This window comes from Leopardus geoffroyi, chromosome D2 (genome assembly GCF_018350155.1).
Source record: "Leopardus geoffroyi isolate Oge1 chromosome D2, O.geoffroyi_Oge1_pat1.0, whole genome shotgun sequence".
Classification (NCBI taxonomy): Eukaryota; Metazoa; Chordata; class Mammalia; order Carnivora; family Felidae; genus Leopardus; species Leopardus geoffroyi.
Window position 1 is genome coordinate 4,753,687 of NC_059334.1, and position 22,313 is coordinate 4,775,999.

The 22,313-nt window shown below is 40.8% G+C and overlaps 1 long non-coding RNA gene across 2 annotated transcripts in view; it reads right to left on the minus strand.

Annotated features, from left to right (window-relative positions):
- LOC123576383 overlaps positions 1-22,313 on the minus strand; it is a 126,866-nt gene that overhangs the window by 101,710 nt on the left and 2,843 nt on the right. For both annotated transcript variants that reach the window (XR_006701351.1, XR_006701350.1), the window contains exon 2: positions 10,691-10,762. This is a non-coding gene — a long non-coding RNA (uncharacterized LOC123576383). The remainder of the gene's footprint in view (positions 1-10,690; positions 10,763-22,313) is intronic.

Consider the following 22,313-nt stretch of genomic DNA (forward strand, 5'->3'; position numbering starts at 1 on the left):
CGACTCTGAACATTAACGGAGACGTTCCGTATTTGCGCCGTACCTATGCTCACCGCCAGATTGCTCTGTCCCTGCAGGTCTGAAATGTGGCTAGTGAGACTGAGAAACTGAGTGTCCCCGTCACTTGGGTTTTATTAATGAAATGTGCGTAGCCATGCGCGGCTGGAGGCTGCTGTGGCCGACGGTGCAACACTCACGTGGTCAGGAAGAGCTGGCGGACGTTTCCTGTTCTGGATTCCACTTTGGACCCTTCCAGCTCTTCCAGGTTAAAGTCCCTACACAACATTTACCTGCTCGCTTATTCATTCGCCTCTATGAATTTTACCAAGCATGCATCGTATGCCAGTCTTGGTACTGAGATCTATCAACCCAGGAGCCAACAAGACGGCCGTGGCCCCTGTTCTCACAAGACATACAGTTCAGCAGAAATTTTATTTTCTTGCTCCAAACTGCATGTCCTGTGATTTGTGTCACAAAAGGCCACCAAGACTGAAAAGATGGGCTCCGGTACATCAGGTCACTCGCTGTGTGCTGTGCTGAAATTATGTGTTTAGAAGTGTATTCAATTGCATCAGCTCTCATCCACGGTCCCTTTTTCTCTACTGGGTGCTTGAATCTTCCAAGATCCATTCATTACAGTGAAGGGTAAGTGTTCTCCTATCTGAATTTCTCTTTCTGAGATGACAGGGATTGCCTGATTCTTCAGAGCACAAGGCCTTGCTCATCTGAGAAAAAGGGGACTGGACATAAAGGGCAAAGACACTTCTCTCTGCCATTGGGAAATAAAAGAACTTTCCTACTAGCTAAAAGGCACAGAAGAAAACCCTATATATCTTCAAATTCAGTTTCTTTTGGCCCTTCATTATGTCTAGATCGTTGTACTAGGTATTTGGGGTGACCAAAGATCCGAAAGACTTGGTCCTGACCTTCCACAGAACCCCATTTGTGTAGAATCCAGGGGAAGTCGCCACGTGCGTCTGCTTTCCTAGAAAATGTAATTCCAGCAGTCCTCTTACAGCATTTCAAAGGAAGTGAAAGGGAACAAAACTCGGGGGCAGGGCAATTTTGTGTTCATCTTTCCATTTAAGACAAATATGAAGGAAGGACCTGACATGTCTCTAAAACTATGCCCAGCCCCACAGCAAAGATGGTAAAACTACAGTCATTTAAAGGAGATTAGAAGATTAAAACTTACTTAGGTTTACATGTAGTTTGTGTGTCTTATGGATATAAAAGTATTAAATAAAAACTGTAACTAGTACTCAGGGTTCTCTAGAGAATAAGAACCAATAGAATATATATATTCTCTCCCTCTGTGTGTGTGTGTGTGTGTGTGTGTGTGTGTGTGTATAAAGAGAATATATATATATATATATATATATATATATATATATATATATATAAAGAGAATATATACATATATATACACACACAGAGAATATACATATACAAAGAGAATACACACACACACACACACACACACACACACACACACAAACACACAAATAGATTTGTCTTAAGGTATTGGTTCATGTAATTGTGGAGACTGAGAAGTTCCCTGATCCTCAACCTGCAAGGTAGAGATCCAGGAGAGCTGGGGTATAGGTCCAGTCTAAGTGCAAAGACCTGAGAACCAGCTCTGAGGACAAGAGAAGACCCATGTCCTAGCTCAACAGTCAAGCAGAGAGCAGATTCAACCTTCTTCGGCCTTTTTATCGCATTTAGGCCCCAAACCAATTGGGTGGCATCCATCTATGCTGGGGACACTCTACCTCCTCAAATGCTAATCTCTTCCCAGAACACCCTTACACACACACAGAGAAAGAGTATTTAATCAACCGTCTGGAGACCTTAATGCCTAGTCAACTTGACCTACAAAATTAACCTCCACAGACTCTTCCCAAGAGGGAGGCCCCCCTATATGGCCTTTACGAGTCCTCGAAATGTGACCCGTGTGGCTGAGGATTCTGCGTTCCATTTGTACAGAAAGGGCATGGATGATAGTGCCAGAGAGTCTGGGTTCAAATCCTGCGATTCCCACTGTTGGCAAATTTTTGAGCCCTCCGTCAGCTTCATTTTCCTCATCCATAAAATGGAGACAAAACCTACGTCATGTGGATGATGCAAACATTGAAGATAATGTCTGAGCAGGGACTACCACGGTGCCTACTTGTAACCGGCACCTAACACATTCTGGATGGATCTGGGGATAGTTTTTGAGGGAGTAGTTATTGCTAAATTAAAGTCAACAAAGCTTCATGAGGTAGCATCAGAAAGTAGTTCTTCTCCAACATAGGGCAATGACGATGCTGTCACATGGTGTGAAGAACAAGGTAGATGGCGCATGGCTTTCTCAATGCTTGTTGGCTGGGACCAAAAGAGCATCAAGCAGTGAATCTTCCTCTGGAGAGAAGACGGCCTGCAATGAGTGCAATCTTAAATAATCCTAGTTACAAGCCGCTTGGTCTTTTCTGTATCTTTAGTGGTGTCTCAAACTGTCTCCTACACCCAGGGAAGAGAGAACTCCACAACCATCAAGGCCCAGCCTGAGGCTCCAATGTCGGCTGGCACCACCATCTCCATTTACATGTCCCAGGAGATAAGCCTGGGAAAGAGTGCAGGCAGCCTGGCGTCCTGCCTTTGTTTCTCGGAAGTGAGGCTGGGAAAGCAGGTCCTTCCTGCTGGGCGGTGCCACGAGGGAATGTTCTCTCTAACCTGGACTGCCACTTGCCCCTGTTGTTAGCAGCGACTCACGAGGACACTCTTCCTAACCACATTTCCCTTGTCATCACGTCTGTTCATTTACCAAGAAATGATGCGATGTCGCCATTCCGGGCTGTCCCTGTGAAGTGTATTAGCACTGGAGGTCACTGTTGTCCCATGCAAACCCAACACTGCTGTGCCTCTTCCTTGGTGATTTTCAGAATGGCCCGGAAACTCAGGCAAGGGTTCATCACGTCTTCAGGCAGAACCACATGACACTCCTCAGGCAGCCTGCACTGGTGTTGCTACTTTCAGATTCCAAATCTAGTCCATCCCAGGAGCAACAGTCCAGGGAAAAGGCCAGGGAACCTCGGAGGCACAGAACGTACATAGATTTACCCTCCACTCAGATTACTAGAAAGGTCTATTTGTGAGCAAGAAATTCTGTGCTTGCTGTGTATTTCCTGAAAACAACACCAATAACTTAATACCCTAAAGATACACCTGAATCAGAATGAATGACATCATCATCCTGTGAAAGAGTTCCAGAAGCATTTCTTCAATAAATGAGGCGCAAATATTAACTATCGCCTCTTGTCCTGGCTACTCCATTACCAAATAACAAGTAATCCAGGCTATTAAAGCTCTCAGGCTGACCTTCTAAACTGCTCTCGGACATAAGCAAACACAGCAGGAAGTGCATTTTAGGGCAATTACAGGCACAACTCAAGTATTTACTGGACACAGCATTGTAAGAGAACAATCTTTTTGGCATTTCCGAGGGAACCGTTCAATCCTGCCACAGTGGTGGCCCATCAGTGGTGGGAAGAGACCATTTGCCCCTAAGGGTGGAAAATAATTTTGCAGTGCAAGTTAGGGAGGGATGGCATTTCTTCCTCTACTACATCCAAAGCTGAGTGAGTGTGCCAGAGCATTTTCCCCCATGATTTCCTTGTGACAATGTTGTGGTTACGTTAGCAGGGGGTGGAAAACTGATAAGTGTAATTGCTGAATCACAGGATGTATAGGATGTAAATATTTGGAAGGCAATTAAAAACCATTTGCCTCCTTAGCTTCTTAAAATAAAAGGCATGACTGAACAGCAAATGAGTGGAGATTTTTTAAAAAGTAGACGAGATTGTAAGACAAGAATATGAAATGATTTACTGAACATTCATTTTGAGGTTCGGTCTAATGTGAATGGAGGAGGAAAAGAGAAAGATGCTGTGGATCAGGAGAAATGTGTCATCAAATAACTAAAACTAACTTGCAGGAGACTCCCCCCAGGTCATAAACGATCACAGCGTGTGGGGCTGTCAATTACCTTCTCAAGCAGGGGCATTGTTTTGCGGGGGCAGGGGCGTGTCTAACTGCTAAGTTGCCCTTGTAACAAGCTATGGGGTTTGCCTCATTCATACTGTAGGACGGCAGTTAAAATAACCACGTCAATACACCAGCATCCAGTAATGACAGTTCTTCTGAACAAATAGCTTTTCTTTTCTACTCTTATCTGATTCACATGTAAAGATGTCCAATGTCTCATTCTATATTCGAAGTAACATTTTGATGTTTGACTGCATCCGTTGAATTTCTAACATTCTAATCTTTACTGCCAGCAGAGATGGTATAAAGATTACATTATACATACGCAGACCATGTTGGGTTTGCATAAGGCAGGAAAGAGGAGGTTTAAACAGTACTCAGGTACTCCCAGAGCAAGTTTAAAATTGGCACACTACAGTTTAGATGCGCAAAAAGAGTAATTTATTATGTTCTACGATGGGCCTCATTTTGCCTTCGATCCTCTATTTCTCTGATTAAAAACACATTTTATTTATTATCAAAAACCCTAAGTTTGATGATGAAATCTGATGATGAATGGTAACTTTGTCTGTTGTTAGGTTAAAAAGGCTCTCGGGTTAATTCAGTCTCTTAAATCCTTAACCTATCTAAGGACATGCAATCTCGTGAGGACACGGAAAGTGAACTTGGATCCACGTGTCACGCTCTGCTAGCCCTGCCGACTCTGACCGAGGAATAACCGATGGGTCTTGGCATCCACGGGTCTCTCCTTTGCCCACACACTTGCCGGCGTGTCTATGCATCATGGTGCTGAGGTCTGGCCTGTCAAGGTAGACAGCGTGACCGCGCCCAGGGAGCTCAACAGACTCCGTGTGCTAGTTAGGCTCCACACTTAGAGTCTGTCTGGCTGTGTAGATTCTCTGACAGTTGGTGGCCTTTTCTTGGGGATCTCTGACTTTGCACGGGTTTTCTCGCCCTGAGCCGTGGTGACTTTCTGGCAGTTAAGCATAATTTCATTTAGTTCTGCTTCCTTTCAATTCTCAGCCACCTTCTTCCTTCACACAGTCATTCTGGGACATGGGGACCTTTTCCATGTCATGTAGGGGCTGCAGATTGGGTGCTCGCTGCCCCAAGTCTACACATCTAGACCCTACCTCTGCCTGTACCGACCCAACACGCTGATGTCATGTTGCATGAAGCAAAGGGAAGCAGAGCAGAAACTTGGTTCCCCTCGCTCGATCTGGAATCCCAATGAGAGTTTCTATCCTGCTGCCTTTCCTTTTTCCCAACCCTCCCCCCAAGGGCCCCTGGGCTCATCCTCACTCACCTAGGTCGCTTGGTTTTTACAGCCTCTCATTTCCTAATCTCAGAGGTGGAAGAGCTCTCTACTCCCATCTCTACCTGAAAAGAAACGTGCTTTAACATACTTTTTTCATAGAATTGGAGAGCAAAGTTCTCTGCCTTGATCTCAAGTTCCATTCTTGATACAAGAAGGAAGTTTTAGGATTTAAGAATCTGTTTTTTCCCCTCACAAAATCTTGACTTCGTAGATACTGTTTTGCTCTGAACCAAAACAAAAACAAAACAAACAAAAAACCTTGAATTTGAAACTCCAAATTGAGCATGACTTCATTCTCTATTGTACCCATTGAAGCAATACAAGCGATCGATTCTTGCTTTGAGAGTTATAAGGCAACAAAATTTGGGGAAAATATTTTTAAAAAGCAGCTTAATGTCTTTAAAAAATATCATTTCAGTTACATTTCTTGTTCAAAGACTCTCAGGGGCACCTGGATGGCTCAGTTGGTTGAGTGTCTGACTTTTGGTTTTGGCTCAGGTCATGATCTCATGGTTCATGAGATCAAGACCCCAAATTGGGCTCTACGCTGACAGTGTGGAGGCTGCTTGGGCCCCCCCCTCTCCCTCCCTCCGTCTCTCTCTCTCTCTCTCCCCCTCCCTCCCACCTCAAAATAAATAAATAAAGATTTAAAAAAAAACCCACACAAACTCTCAGTAACTGCCAATGCTTTTTGAACCCACACAAAGGTACAAGGCACTAAAAGCATTTACAAAACCCTTCCAGGCTTCCCTCTCATGTCTGTGTGAGACAGGAAGAGACTTAATGATTCTAAGGTAAAAGACTCACAATAATGAAGAGAAATTGCCAAAAGGTGGATTTTGCCCAATCTAGTAGAGTCCCATGTAATGTCAGAATCAGGTTCTGAAATTAGCACTTGAGGTAAATTCTACATTTATAAAAGTTATCTTTGAACATTCCTTAAGTTACCCACAAATACATTACACTCTCAACAGCTGTCAAAAAATACTATCTTTGGGTTAGCCCGATAACCGGTCTTACTCCGGAAATAAGGTATGTTGTATGAAAAAGATCTTTAAACTGTGTAATCCTAGTCAGTGATGGTCACATCACGGGTCAAGAAAACTGGTACTTCTCTGCCCTTTCCCACAGGATGCAGAGTTTAAACTGCCTCGGTTAAATGGGATTATGATGTGACTCCACTGGTTGAAAGGACAGGTCCTGATAAATGTTGCTATTTGACAATGATCCGGGGTATGAATACGCCATCAGTGATCAGGTGTGAGATGAGAACAGATAACAATATTTGCTTATCTCTGTGCTAGGCACGCCATCACATTAACCCCCCCAATAACCCCAGGAGATAACGTATTATTATCTCGATTTGAAGAAAACCTAGAGGTAATATTCAGAGAGATGCGTATCTTCTTTGGCATTAAGTGATCAGCCTAGACAAGAGGCAAAATATGTTCTCTTTAAAGGACAGTAATCTTAGAACTGTACATATTCTGACCTAAAAAAAATCAGAAAATGGGGCGATTACCCTCAATAGCATAATATGAATATTTACATGAAAACCGTTGCAAAAATACTTCCGCTAGAAAAGAAAAAGACCTGTATTATTCTCTTGCTTAGAATTCTAATATAAAATAATTCATGAAATTCCTGAGAGCATTCAGAATTGAATAGGTGTATTTTCTACTCGATGGATTTCTATTGTTTCCACATGTATACACCAATTAAAACAATTTCAGACTTAATTTGATATAACATAACATTTCAGTTTTGCAGAGCATGTTTTTAACATTAGACTTTGTCCCTCTGTGCATGCTAATCTTCAAAAACACTTTCTAAATCAGTCCTTGCCTGATAAATATGTCCATTTGCTTTAGTTTTTTGACTCATGTTCCATAATAATTCTGATTTTTTTTTTCTGAGCCATAAATTGGAGGCACGGGAAGAATGAACCCACTGGCTTTTCTTTCCTCTTTGTAAGTTTACATGAAGGTGAGGAGACATGTCTCTCATTAAGTAGATAGTAACTCCTTAAAGTTTTTGGAACCAGATGGACGAAATGATAACCTCCCTGTTGATTAGAATGTCTGATTCCTTCTAAGAGACCCTAAAGGAAGCCAATTAGCATCAGCAGATGTGTGTGCCGTGGGGAAGAGGAAGGAAAAGAAGGCAGTAGTAGCTTTTCGGGAGACGTGGCTGGAAAAAAGATAAGACCGCTGGAGAAGGGGGACGCAGGGGCTAGGCTTTGTTTAGAAAGTCAAAGGACACGGCGCAGCACTGGGGTGGTGGAGGGGGGAATGCGGAAGGGCAGTCCCAGATTTGAGGGATTGCTGCTGGGTATGGAAATAATGGGGATACTACACACCCAGGTGTCTGTCAGGAGTTTATGCCTAAGAGGTATGAGAAACCAGGAAAGCCTCTGATATCACGACGTCTTTCATTCTGAGACTGTACTCTGGAATCAAACACTGTAAGGATGTTAGATCAAAATGTGGCTACAAAATTTTTCAGGGCTCAGCCCAGCTCCCCCCAAATTCTGAGCACAGCCCAGGCCAGCACGGCTCAATACAAGGATAATGAGAGCCATGGGGCAATTTAAGATTTTAGAGTAACTACAAAACAAGAAAAAGGAAACAGGAGAGATTAATTCTAGTATTATACTTTAACCCAATGCCTAAAATATATTATCACTTCAACAAATAACCAATATTTTAGAGTATGAATGATCTACTTTACATTCTTCTCCTGGTACTAAGTGTTTGAAATCCTGGTATGCAAATTAAACTTACAGGCTACAGCACGTATTCCATGGGAGCTAAATTTTTACTGGGAACGTATGATCTGTACTGAGATTTCATAAAATTTATAGTCGAAAAAACAGATTCACATACCTAATTTCCAAACATCCTTAAATGTTTTCCAATAACGGAGGCAAGTAACAAAAAATCATTTCTGTTAATATTCACATCCACATTGACAAGACTGATTCATCGTTCCTTAGAATAACTGCTCTGTCTTTGAAGCAAAAGTAGATCAGTTTCTAACTACATCTACCACATTAAGTAAAGTTGTTAACTCTTGTGTCAGCTCAATATTATCAACATCAAATTCAAAGAATTTCATAGGTTGAAAAGCAATTGTAAAACTTTCTCAATATCAAGAGTGTTCCTCAAATTTTTCTCCTACTTCTTGCAGACAATTTACATAATGTTGGTAATTACAATGAAAACTCTCCTGTATACTGATCCAGATTAAAACGGTGTAATTATTTTTTTTTTAATTTTTTTTTCAATGTTTATTTATTTTTGGGACAGAGAGAGACAGAGCATGAATGGTGGAGGGGCAGAGAGAGAGGGAGACACAGAATCGGAAACAGGCTCCAGGCTCTGAGCCATCAGCCCAGAGCCCGACGCAGGGCTCGAACTCACGGACCGCGAGATCGTGACCTGGCTGAAGTCGGACGCTTAACCGACTGCGCCACCCAGGCGCCCCTAAAACGGTGTAATTATTATTGATTTATACTATGAACAGTTTCAGTTGTTTGTTTTTTTTTTAATTTTTTTTTCAACGTTTATTTATTTTGGGGACAGAGAGAGACAGGGCATGAACGGGGGAGGGGCAGAGAGAGAGGGAGACACAGAATCGGAAACAGGCTCCAGGCTCCGAGCCATCAGCCCAGAGCCCGACGCGGGGCTCGAACTCACGGACCGCGAGATCGTGACCTGGCTGAAGTCGGATGCTTTAACTGACTGCGCCACCCAGGCGCCCCTGAACAGTTTCAGTTTTGACATAAATTCTTGTACCTGCCTAGCTAGGTTGCAAACACTTCCTTTTCTTAGAACTTCAAATTTTGCCTATTTTTCTGCAGTGTGATATAAGTGAGAAAACATAAGTTCCACTGCTGTTTTTCATCTCTATTTCTTTTTGTTTCAAAATATCTTTATATGGAGGTAACAATACGAGAAATCTTTGTACAATTCCCCCATGACTCACGTAATGAGCAGTAGCAAAGAACACAAAATTTAATGAATCCATCGTCTTTGCTTTCAATAGTTCCATAAAATAGTTCATGATCTTCGAATATAAGTATATCGATGGTCTTTAAGTTTAAATTTGAGTGACTTCAACAATTGCATTCATGACACTTTTAAGACCCTCAGAACACAGAATGCAAATATCTCCAATGTGCACCTCACAGTCTAATGAAGCTATAAGGAAAGCATCAGTCTCCTGCTTTAAAAATTCCAATGTATTTAAATTTTTGACCTAATATAACTAGAATCTATTAAGACAGAAATTGATTTTTTGAAACCTATTTAAAATTCTTCTTGACAGAAGTAGAATCCAAACTATGTACAACACAGCTTAATTTTCTAGGTCATGAGTTGCTAATAGTTTGTGTGTGTGTGTGTGTGAACTTGGAAGGCCTTTTGAAACAAACTGTAACTAAGGTATTGTGAGTAATATCTCATATTGCATGACTCATCTAAACCTAAAGAAAATATTTCCATTTCTCAGATTTTCAACCAATTGATCTTTCATATTTTTAAGAATTTGTGTTTTACTGGTAATTGTTTGACGGTTTCATTGAAGATCTTTTTTATAAAATATATTTTTTAACCTTTTTCTTATAACTATCTAACAAAATTGCTGTAACAGAAATAATGACTTCTTTTACCATCTAAACATGATTTTTTGTGTGCAAGTATCCATTTTATAACTTGTCAAGGTTACAAGCTCAGCTCCTATTAAAAATCATTTAAAATGTGTTTTTTAGACATTTAATTATCAGACTTACTATACATTTGCTAAAAACATCTCTGAACATTGGTTTTTTGGATTTGCCCAACAAAATGTAATTGCCTCCTATTGTTACATCTGCACATATATTCAAGTTTGTTTGTTTGTTTACCGTTCCCATCAAAACGCTAGTTCTTTCTTTCCAACGGACTTTGCATCAGATATATGCCTTTATTTTAAATTTGAAAAGCGCTAAAAATAAATTAAGTGTAGTTTGATTAAAATATTTTAATCTAATTACCAGTTACAATTTACATAGGTATTACTGTAACTCGCACTGCCTAAATAAAAAGCTCACATAAATACATTCCAAAAATCATCGCAACTGAGTCAATCGACACTGATTCAACTGACGGTCCATGTGTTCGTAGCACCAGAAAGATGTGCTATCAACACCTCCATGAGGATGCAGCCGTATCTTATGCAGTCCCATGGTTAATGTGCAATGAGTCTTACCAAAACTACAAAGCTGTGTTTAACAGAAAAATACTTTATATTGTTTCAGTGTTGAAGTGGAAATGAATTAAAATCAAATCAAATTCTTAGTCTTACCGGTTTCTCAGTCACATTTTCAAGTGCTCGCTAGCTGCTGATGGCTGATGGCTCTCAGTGAGTAGCACGGCCCTGGAAAAGAGAAAGTGCACATTGTTTTATTTGTTTGTATGGTGGAGAAGGGCGTGATTCTCAATTCTCTCCCCACCTACTACTGACTGCCTCCCTCAGCGTGGAGTTGATGGGACAGGCTTCCAGAACAGTTCGTTAGACCACGTCTGCTAATCTTTGACCGCTCACTGCCAAGAGTCCCCATGATTGGTGTGGCTCTCTCTCTTGGACTTTGCCCCTACACTTCCTGCTCTTCTCCTGCTTCCACAGGGAAAGTGACCCAGAATCCAGCCCCTTAATGCAGACCTGCCATCCTGAGCTCTCAGCTAGCCCAGGAAGAATAATTTAGACTTATAGATAAACTCATTTATTCCATTTTGCAAACCACTTGGCAGTAACAAGAGGGCCCTAAAAGAAGGCAGAAGGTCCACTTGGTGCTTGAGTTCAGATCATCTGTGAATGTCCAGTCTTCCAGCAAGTTCCAAATGGGGGCAGTTAGTAGGAGTCAACCCTAACAAAGGGGTGGGAATTAGTTTATCATCTGTTTGCCTCTTGTGAGTATCTCCTTCTCAGGAACTTCATGGAGTCAGAGTGATTAGACTCAGTAAATCCTAGATTTCCTAGCTAAATATCAGTTGATTGTAGCCCAACACCATGCATATTTCTAATAACTGCCATTTTACTTTAACCTTGAGTTGTACTGTCATCTTTGTGATAATGACCCTGGAGAAAAAAGATGGAGTCCCTTTATTAACTTATATATACATGATACTTGGCACAGGATTATGTCTTTATTAAGACAATGATTTTTACTAATTGTAGTGAGAAATTGACAAATTGTGAGGTTTATAGAAAGAACTGATGAAGATGTTAATTAATAATATTCCATGGCTTGTCTTAAGCCAGAGTCCGAAAGGTCCCGTGAAGGGTCACATTTGATCTCTAATCATCTCATACTGATGACTGAGGTTGTATGGTTTCTCATTCCACAATCACCCCAAGGCCTATTGTTTAACCCTCTTGCTCCCGAAAATAATTCAGACGCCCTGAGCCACCACTGCCACCTAGTGGTAATTAAAAAATGGGTTGATCAGAAGCGATTGCCTCCTGTAACCTTTTCTTGTATTAATTCTGTTTCCATATCTGACTTCAGTGAATGTCCTCCATGCTGATTTTTATTACATACACTGAATGGAATCTGATATGGTGGCTGGGGGTCCACTTCTAGAGCTACACTTTCAAGGTTCACCTCCTCACCCTCCCCAGCTCTGTGGCCTTGGGCAAGTTGCCTGTGTTTTTGTCTCTCAATACCCACATTTGTAAAATGGAGTAATATTAACACCTATCTCTTGAAGTTGTTTTGAAGAGTTAATTATACAGTTTATGTAAAGTGCTAAAATTAGGAGCCGGCATAGAGAAAATGCTCTAAAATGCCAATAAATAGCAGATGCTATATACACATATCCTTTTTCGTCCCTTTGTACTTCCCCTTTTTCTTCTCGCTTTGGCTCTTTTTCCATTTCTCTCAAATCAACCTAAATCACATCTAACATGCTGTTATAATAAATAATTAGAGATATTGCCATGTAAGAATGTACTTTGACATGAAGTTGGGTGTAACTAACACAACTTACAAACCTCTTGGCAATACTGTGAAGACCCATTCAGAGTCTCTGGTAAAATCTTCATTGGCTTCCTGTTCTACTCTGTTCAAGCTACCATAACAAACCACCACTAACTGGTGGGGTAGAAACAAGAGAAGTTTATTTCTCACAGTCCCAGACCAAGGAGCTGGGACATCCGGTGTCAGGGGAGAGCCCCACGTCCTGGTTCACGCACTGCTCTCCTCCTGCAATACGCTCACTGGTTACAGGGATGAAAGAACTCTGTGGGGTCTTTATAGGGGCACCAATACCACTCATGGGGGCCCCACTCTCATGACCTCATCATCCCCCAAGGCTCCACTTCTGTGTAAAATCACGGTGGGGGTTAGGATTTCAACATATGAATTTGGGGGGGATACATTCAACCCATAACACTTTTTAAACTTCCTCTTTTTAAAAATCATCATCTGTCAAGAAAGAATTTTCAAGTATATTTTTAAGCTTATTTATTTTTGAGAGAGAGAGAGGGAGAGAGAGAGGATGGGCAGAGAGATAGAAAGAGAGAGAATCCCAAGCAGGCTCCGCACTGTCTGCATAGAGCCCGATGTGGGGCTCGATCTGATGAATCGCGAGATCATGACCCGAGCTGAAACCAAGAACTGGACGCTAATCAACTGAGACACTCAGGCACCCCAAAAATTTTAAATATTTTATTAGAATTTGTAGGGTGTTTTTTTTTTTTTACTTTATTTAACATTTACTTATTTTGAGAGAGAGAGAGATAGAGTATGAGCAGGGGAGGGGCAGAGAGAACGGGAGACACAGAATCTGAAGCAGGCTCCAGGCTCCCAGCGGTCAGCACAGAGCCCGACCCAGGGCTCAAACTCATGAGCCGTGAGATTATGACCTGAGCCGAAGTTGGACGCACAACTGACTGAGCCACCCAGGCGCCCCTGTTGCTTTTTCTTTTTAATCAAATCAATGATTTAAAATTATTTGAAGTATGTGAAACATTAAATGAACACTTTCTTGCTCTACAACCTTCAATCCAGAGAGGAAGCAAAAATTCTCCTTGGCTCCACCCACCCCAATTCTACAAGTGGCCTTAGACACAAAGATTATCCCTTTCGTGTATTTCCTTTAGGTCTTTCCCAAGCATTTCTTAAATGTTTATTTTGAGAGAGAAAGACAGTGAGTGGGAGAGGGGCAAAGAGAGAAGGACAGAGAATCCCAAGCAGGCACCGCACTGTCCGGGCAGAGCCTGACATGGGGCTCTAACCCACAAACCGTGAGATCATGACCTGAGCCCAAATCAAGAGTCAGACAGTTAACCGACTGAGCCACCGAGGTGCCCCCCACCAAGCATTTTTTCATCACCTCCCTCAAATATTTGGAAAATTCCTAACTGACTCTGGACACTTCCACGCTGCTCATCCCCACACGTCGTATACAATTCGCTAACCCTGGGCTAGGGGGCTTACGAAGGTCCCCAGGGGATGGATGGCAGGGAGCTGTTGTCTAAGCCAGCAGATGTGCTGCCCCAGGCCCCTCTACCTTATTCCCTGGTCCCATCAAGAGGCTTTCTCCTCTTCAATGTAAACTCTAGTCTTCTAGCTCTTTTCTCTCTGGACCCGTTTTCCTAGTCTTGTGAGCAGAAACATGGTCTCTTGACATTTGGGAGCAGGAAGCAAAAATCTTCCCATCTTAGACTTAAGTCAGCAGTTTCTTTAAACTTCTGCATCCCTGTGGACTGAGAGTGCTCTTAAGGTTCAAGTGAGAGAAAGAGAAATAGAGAGAAATGTGTTGACATGTTAATCTGTCACACCTAGATTTATGCACATAAATATATATATATGGTTTTGTCTTACCAGTTTTTCACACAAATATCATCACTGTGTAGATATTATTTTTTAGACTTTTTAACTTAACAACCTTCTTGACATAAATTTGAAAATATTTATGGAGCATTATTACATAGAATAAGGAGTTCATGAATTAGGAAGTAAGTACTCTAGTGGTTAAGAATGTCTTTTTTTTTTTTTTAACTATTTTTTAGTTCTAATGTGGTAAATTTAGCAATTTCCTTCAACTTTGCTATCTCTAAACATGTGCACTAACTTGCAAACTATTAACTTACAAATGAACCTTATCAAAATAATCTACTAATAAAGAGCTGACCTGTATTTATGGAATTTTTTTAAACCTAGCTATTCTTACTTATTCCCTCAAAAAACTAATTGCCTTTAAAACCTCTCTTGTGGAAAGGCACCTGCTGGGATGAGCATTGGGTGTCGTATGTAAGTGATGAATCACTGAATTCCACTCCTGAAGCCAATACTGCGCTGTATACTAGCTAACTAAAATTTAAATAAAACAAACAAAAACAACAACAACAACTTCTCTTGTGGTATGGTTCCAAAATAACCCAAAAAATTCCCTTAAAGTACACAATCATATTTTAAATATTTTGTGAGTGCCTTAAAATATAATTTGATCTTTCTACACAAAAATTTATATAAGGTGTTTTGTCATTGTCCCCTGTGGTAAATTGTATCTAAGGAGTTTTCCCACGCAGAGTTATTTGAAATCAAATGACTGCTTTGTCTAAATGAAAGTGGAATTAGGAGTGAAGCTGTATTACAGTTTATGAACCAATTAGAATATATATTTAATTCCTACTTCCTGCGCTCAGTGGTACGTACAGAGCAAGTAGCTGAAGAAAACTCATTATTATAGACAAATACTAAGAGGCAAATTATGTTAAGTTTTAAACAACCTAGAAAGCTCACTACAATACTGTGTTTATTTTGGCATATAAAAGCCCACTACGTATAAAGCCCACTACAGTACTGTGTTTATCATGGACCCATTTTTCTTTTGCCTGAAATAATTCCCACTTTTTTATTCACAATGTATAGAACAAGTATTGATAGCTTTCCAACACTTCGGAACTTTCCTTTAAAATCAGTATTTGTAAATGACATATAACTGCCTACTCCAAGTGTAAACATTTGTCAAACCAAAAATTTAGAAAATTTGGCTTTAGAAAATTTAATTCGGGGTGCCTGGGTGGCTCAGTAGGTTAGACGTCCGACTTCGGCTCAGGTCATGATCTTGTGGTTTCTGAGTTCGAGCCCCACGTTGGGCTCTGTACTGACAGCTTGGAGCCTGGAGCCTGCTTCAGATTCTGTGTCTCCCTCTCGCTCTCTGCCCCTCCCCCACTCGCGCTGTCTCTCTCTCTCTCTCTCTCTCTAAAATAAACATTAAAAAAATTTAATTCAACTATACTTTTAAATATTTTTTAAAGAAAAGGGAAGTATGAATCAAGTGACTGACCCTTTAAATTGTATGAGGTTTTGGGGTTCATGGGTGGCCCAGTCAGTTAAGTGTCAGACTTCAGCTCAGGTCATGATCTCGCGGTCCGTGAGTTCGAGCCCCACATCGGGCTCTGGGCTGACAGCTCAGAGCCTGGAGCCTGTTTCAGATTCTGTGTCTCCCTCTCTCTCTGACCCTCCCCCGTTCATGCTCTGTCTCTCCCTGTCTCAAAAATAAATAAACATTAAAAAAAATTTTTTTAATAAAATAAAATAAAATAAAATAAAATAAAATAAATTGTACGAGGTTTTTAAGATGGAGGCAGGGAAGGAGATTTTATAGTAGCAATTGCTACGTTTGCCAATAATGATAGTAAATTGGGTTCTTTTTCTTATTAACATATCAGTACTTCACTATTCTTTAGCTTTCTAATAAACTCAATACTGCATTCAAAATATACAGGACAGTCAAAGGTTTGGGTCCCTTTCATTTCACAAAAGTCTTTGACCATCAACCTGAAAACTATTTATATAGAACAGATTTGGAGAAAACCTTCTCACGTACAAAGGGCCACATCTACACTACAGGCACATCTTCCAGCATCAGAAGGTTGAGCACAAGTAGGGTGGGAGAGAGGAAAGGATGAAAGAAAACAAGAAATATTGTTTTGTGTCAATTTGTTTTTCTACTAATGTAGCACTGAAAATACCACTGCACTTACAGTGGTCAAGAAAATTATGTTTGGGTTAGTCAGTAAATTGGACATTCATCTGGGATATGAAATCACCCACTTTGTTTATTTTTATTTTTTATTCTTGGCACAGTTAGCACTTGGCCAGCATCTCCCGATGTGGTCACGGGGTAAGTACTTTCGTGATCTCATTTTTGCAATTACTATCTCTTGTTCCCAGGTAAGTGGTTAAAAAAAATGCATGCTGTGCATTTGTAGATCCTGAGTCTCTCTCAAGGGCTAACTGGTTTACATGCAGCTTTCTGTGGTTAGCCACTTAACGTGGAGGCTGTCTTTTACCTCATGATTCACGATTCATGGCACCCTTCTCACTATATTAGGTCTTAGAGCAATTGTTCTGGTGTGGTTGAGCATGTAATTATCTTCTCATCATTTCTGTTTTTGTCTCCCTTTCTGCACCGTTCTGGGATCTTGCCAAGGTGACAGGAAAAATTTTAAATTAATGTAAAAGTTGTATCATCACCATAAGCTGAAGCAGCAGTGCCCAAAATCCAAACATTCACCAATCAGCTCTTCTGGAACTCTTGGATATCACGTAATGTTATGATATAAAGAATTTAAGTACACTTCTGTGGTCACTCTTTCCTATTTCCTTCCAGATATCAACATCATTGTAAAATAATGTAAGACTATGTACATCCGAGTATAATATAATTGGTCTCTTAAATTTTGACATTAAATCGGTCGCTATTTAGTGATAATACACACGCACACACACACACATGCAACTCTCTGCTGAGTACTATGGAAGATATAATACTTAGAAAGATGACGGTCTTCACAGAGGAACATGGCGGTCAAGACCATAGGCAGCTCTTTGACTGCTAGGGAGGGTCCCAGTCTCTGCCCCTCCTTTTCTAAAAAAGAGAAAGTCTGCCTCATATGATTGCTGGGGGGATTAAGTAACATTTGTTTAGCACCTAAACAGTGCCTTCAATATGAAAAGCATATTGTTAAGTACTATTACATTATTACAAAGCACGTCCATTGGCAAGTACTGAACTTCATGGGCTAGACCCTGGGAGCATAGACATTTGGAAATCGAAGTCTTCTTGAGTGCAGTGATTGTCAACAAAGCTTTTATGGCCTTTGGGCTGGGCTTTAAATGAAGCAAGAAGGGCTTAGGACAGAGGAAATTAAGAACAAAAGTAGAAGGTGGCTTATCATCAGGAACCAGTAAGACCCATTGGCCAAGGAAGAAAGGATGATGTGATAAGCTGTGCCATGTGGGATTATATAAAGTGAAGGCAGAAAGTGGAACGTGTTGAATTTTTTGTACTTGCCAGTGTAGTTTTTGAATTTTTAATATAAACTGAGAAACTCTTCAGAAAGGCCTTTCCTTTTTACGGAGAGCCTATTGTGTTTAAAATTGTGTTTTAAGGAGAGCCTATTGTGTTTAAAGGAGTTCATGGCCTGGAGACTCAATCCTGGAATCAGAGATCATTCCTACAGATTTTGATGGTCTTTGCCTGGGACAACAGTCAACTTATCTCAACAACCAGCCTGCTAAGATGAGAACTATTTTAAGAGAACATGAGCTTTCTGAGAACACTGGCCTGAAAAGGACAGGAAGAGGGAAGGGCTCCTCTGAGGTGGGAGGGGGTGAACTACAGACAAAGTAGGGTCCCGAATATTCATGGATGCATTTGCACCATCACAGCGGTGGAGCCTAAAACAGAATGTGAGATCTGTAATAACTAACTTTGTAGGGCTTTCTTCATTCTTAATGTTTCACTTGTTTCCAAATTCAGTGCTTTTTGAAAAGAATACACCCTTATCCTGAGGAACCCTTTTGTACTGTTGGTGGGAATCCAAACTTGTGAGCCACTGTGGAGAACAGTATGGAGGTTCCTCAAAAAGTTTAAAAATAGAACTACCCTACGACCCAGCAATTGCACTACTAGGTATTTACCCAAAGGATACAAAAATGCTGATTCGAAGCATGTTTATAGCCGCATTATCAACAATAGCCAATTAGTGGAAAGAGTCCAAATGTCCATCAACTGATGAATGGATAAAGATGTGGTACACACACACACACACACACACACACACACACACACACACACCGGAATACTACTATACTACTTGGCGATGAAAAAGAACGAGATCTTTGAAATCTTGCCATTTGCAACAACGTGGATAGAACTGGAAGGTATTATGCTAAGCGAAATTAGTCAGAAAAAGATAGGTATCATATGATTTCACTCATACATGGAATTTAAGAAACAAAACAGATGAACATAGGGTAAAAGAATGAAAAATAAGATAAAAACAGAGAGGGAGACAAGCATAAAAGACTTAAATATAGAGAACAAACTGAGGGTTGCTGGAGGGGAGGTGGGTGGGGGTGGGGTAAATGGGCAATGGGCATTAGAAGGGGACTTGGTGGGATGAGCACTGGGTGTTATACGTAAGTGACGAATCACTGGGTTCTACTCCTAAAGCCAAGACTACGCTGTATGTTAACTAAGTTGAATTTAAAAAAAATAATAATACTATACCCTTATCCTCTTAAAATCTCAGAAGTACTGAAATCACCTCTGCACACTTCTTTTTAACTTTGGGTACAAACCAGACCCTATGGAGAGACAACATTCAGTACCTTCTTGCCGTCTGGGCACTGCCCGGCCTAGGTTAGGGCTTAATTCACCGCTAACTCAAGGACAGACCAGTGCTTACCTGGAAGTCCTCCACTGAGTCAACAGCATACCTCACTAATGGCTGGCTAGACAGGCTGGTGTTTCTTTAAAGTGCCAGCCATGTATACATCATTCTTTTCCTCCCTGAAACAGAGACACCCTTGTACAAATGTGGGCCAAGTCCAAACTCCATGTGATATGTGTCTTCTCTTATTCGAACATCCATTCGTTGGGTACAGTGGCCAAGAAGTCCTGGAAAATTATCTGACCCTCTACACATACTTACGTCAGTTCTCTCCAAAGTAGATCAATGCACAGTAAATGGCAAGTAGCAGCATAATAGAGTATGATTCAAAAAATAATAAACCAGCTTACCTGCTCAAAGCTCTCTTTTCAACTGGCCTGAAAAAAGTCTGAGACTTCTGCCCACTTCTTACATGAAAGCATTAACTTCAGAAATATGTAAAAATGTGCTATTTAAAAGTATAACATGTCACCCATAATGACTTTAGCAGGATGAGGGACTGAGGGAAAAAGACAGAGGACAGGTTAATTTTGTTCTGACACATGGAAACGAGGATCTAGAGGATGATGAACTTTCCAGAACCTCCAGGACAGATCTGCCATACACTGAGGTCCCACAGAGAAACAGGAAGCTCCCCGAAAACATTTGGATGGGACAAGAATCAATAAAAACATATTGAGCTTATTGAGATGATCTGTGTTTATTTAAAAAAATTATATGTGGAATATATTTATAAAATATTATTTTGTCACTCCCAAAGCAGCACACCTTTTGGATATAAATTGCTCTTATTTTGTACTGGTCCATGTGATGTATCGACACCAAGTAAGATCTTATTCAAGAATGCACTTACATTGATGCTGTGAATACTGTTGACAATACATCCGACGTACTTTTAGATTTCAAAGGAACAACGCACAGGTCTGGAAAAATTAGTCTTATGATATCTATCTCTAAGAATACTTTTAGCTCTTAAAGATATATGTTTATCCAGATAAACTCATATGATCGAAGTAATTCTAAGATTTTATAAAAAGTTATAATGGACTAAATGATCTATAAAGCCTATAAGTTTATTTCACTTCTCTGAGTATTCAATTGCTCCACATAAAATGAGTAGGACAAGGAAACTGGTTTAAAATGGAATGAAATACTGAGGGTTTTTTTTACTATATATCTAAACACGAACAAAAGTTGTTTTATTCAGAAGAAAACAGTTTTTTAAGTTTCATCAATTTGTCCAAGAAGAGTTTACAAAAGAATTTTGTATTTTATTAATGAATGAATCACCAGGAAGTACCTCTTCAGTGGACAACTGCTTGGCCATCTCAAAGGAAGAAAGGTATACATGTTTAAGCCATCACAGGACACAGAGACATAAATATAAAAGATCCACCAAAAAGCAGGCTACAATAAACAATACTAAACACTGCAAAAATAACAATGTTGCCAAAATACATTTCACTGAGGGTTCTATCATACCAGAGTCAGAGACTTTGCCCACTTTAGAGTATAAAACATTTTTCTGGATGCCAAGCCACACTCACAGCTAACCACATCACTTAGTGCTCTCAAACGCTGGGTCAAAGGAAACAGACAAAGAAAATCTTTAGTTCACTCCTCATAAATCCCTACAGGTTTCACTCCGGCATTTTGTTTGAAAAACGAAGGTAGGTGTAAAAGTGCGGCTCCAACCCATCCGAGTGGGTCGGTGACACTTGTCACAATTTCAAAAGAATTGTTTGCCGTCCTTCCAAAGATGATGCTCCAAAGCCAGACAAAACCGGACAGACTTAAAAATCCAAAGAAAGCACATGCAAATTAGAGATTACCAAATGCTGTAAACTTAGCCTAAGAGCTTGCTGAAGGTTACATAACTTGTGCCTTGTTATTTTTGTCTACCAAGTGCTGAAAGACTCTCCGGGACGTCTCTTTTATTAAGTTTGAGGGAAATCAGAGGTTTCCCGGGAGGAATGGGGTAAAGTTGATCATTGGCATTGGGTCTTGTACATTAAGCCTGATGGGTAACATTTGGTGTGCTGACCGCAGTCTCACTGTGCTAGAGCGTATATCCAAGTCTGGAGCATACGGGGAGTCTTGGAACTCCGTGACAGGTCTGCGAAAGCTGCTAAAATCATCATATTGTTCACTTTTTGTCTGGCACAAGACGGTAAGCTGGCACAGCTTCCAGTGCACCTGTAATGGAGATCATACGCCATGTGTGTGACTTGACAAAAGGGCAAAGCTGGCCACTATCTGGCTTGAGTGTAAGCTAAGGACATGTCTCCCGAAATCCTCTGCACGCACGTTCCACCATTTTACATCACTTCTATCATGCACTATTTTTAAGGGTGGGAGTTGGGAACTCTGCGTAGATATTGTTGCAGGACTTTTGACCTCAATACCCAGGATTCGTTGTCTTGCCGTTTCGAAGAACAAAGAGGTGGACACAAAATGAGCAGCAAGTGAAAGTTTATTAGAGTATAAGGTCAGAGAGTAAGAGTACTAGGAAAGCACTCTTTATAGAGAGGGGGCATTAGAAAGTGAATGCCCGTGACTATAGGCAAGGGTCCTTGTCTCAAAAGGCTCTGGTCAGCACCCCCTCCTCCCCTTCCCCCGGTTCGTTCTCAGGTCCTACCCTCACTGGCTGGATGGTTGTAGGTGTTGGGTTGTCCATTCCTGATTGGCTCGTTTCCATTGTATGAGGGGTGGTCTATGGCCATACCATTCCCTGTGGGTCAACATCTTACGGTCTACTTATTTTTAGTCAGGTCTTTTGTCAAATTCCTCACGGGAACCTGAGTGTGGGTAGGTGGGGTCTGTTGCATTCTTAAGAGGAACCTTGCAACCAAGGGAGTGTGCTGTGGTCAGACACTCCCAGAACTGTTCCAAAATATGTCTTTCCCCACCCAGGGACCTCAGGTCCTAATCTTTCCCTCTCTGCCTATTTTATCCTGTCTTTTCCTATCCTAATATCTGAATAGAAACTATGTAACAGACCTTTCAGACCCTGTATCCCCTGCCTTAGAATCATAGAATTATTAGCTTTTAAAGGGCATTACTGACAACTTAGCCCAACCCCTACACCTCGTTAGGTGAAAGTGCTGAGGCCTGAAAATATTTCTGACTTCTCCAAATCAGTTATCGGCATATTAAAAATAGTATTCATAACCACTGTCTCAGTAAATACTGATTGGCACTTTATTGTTTTTCACTACTGCTGCAAACGCAAATG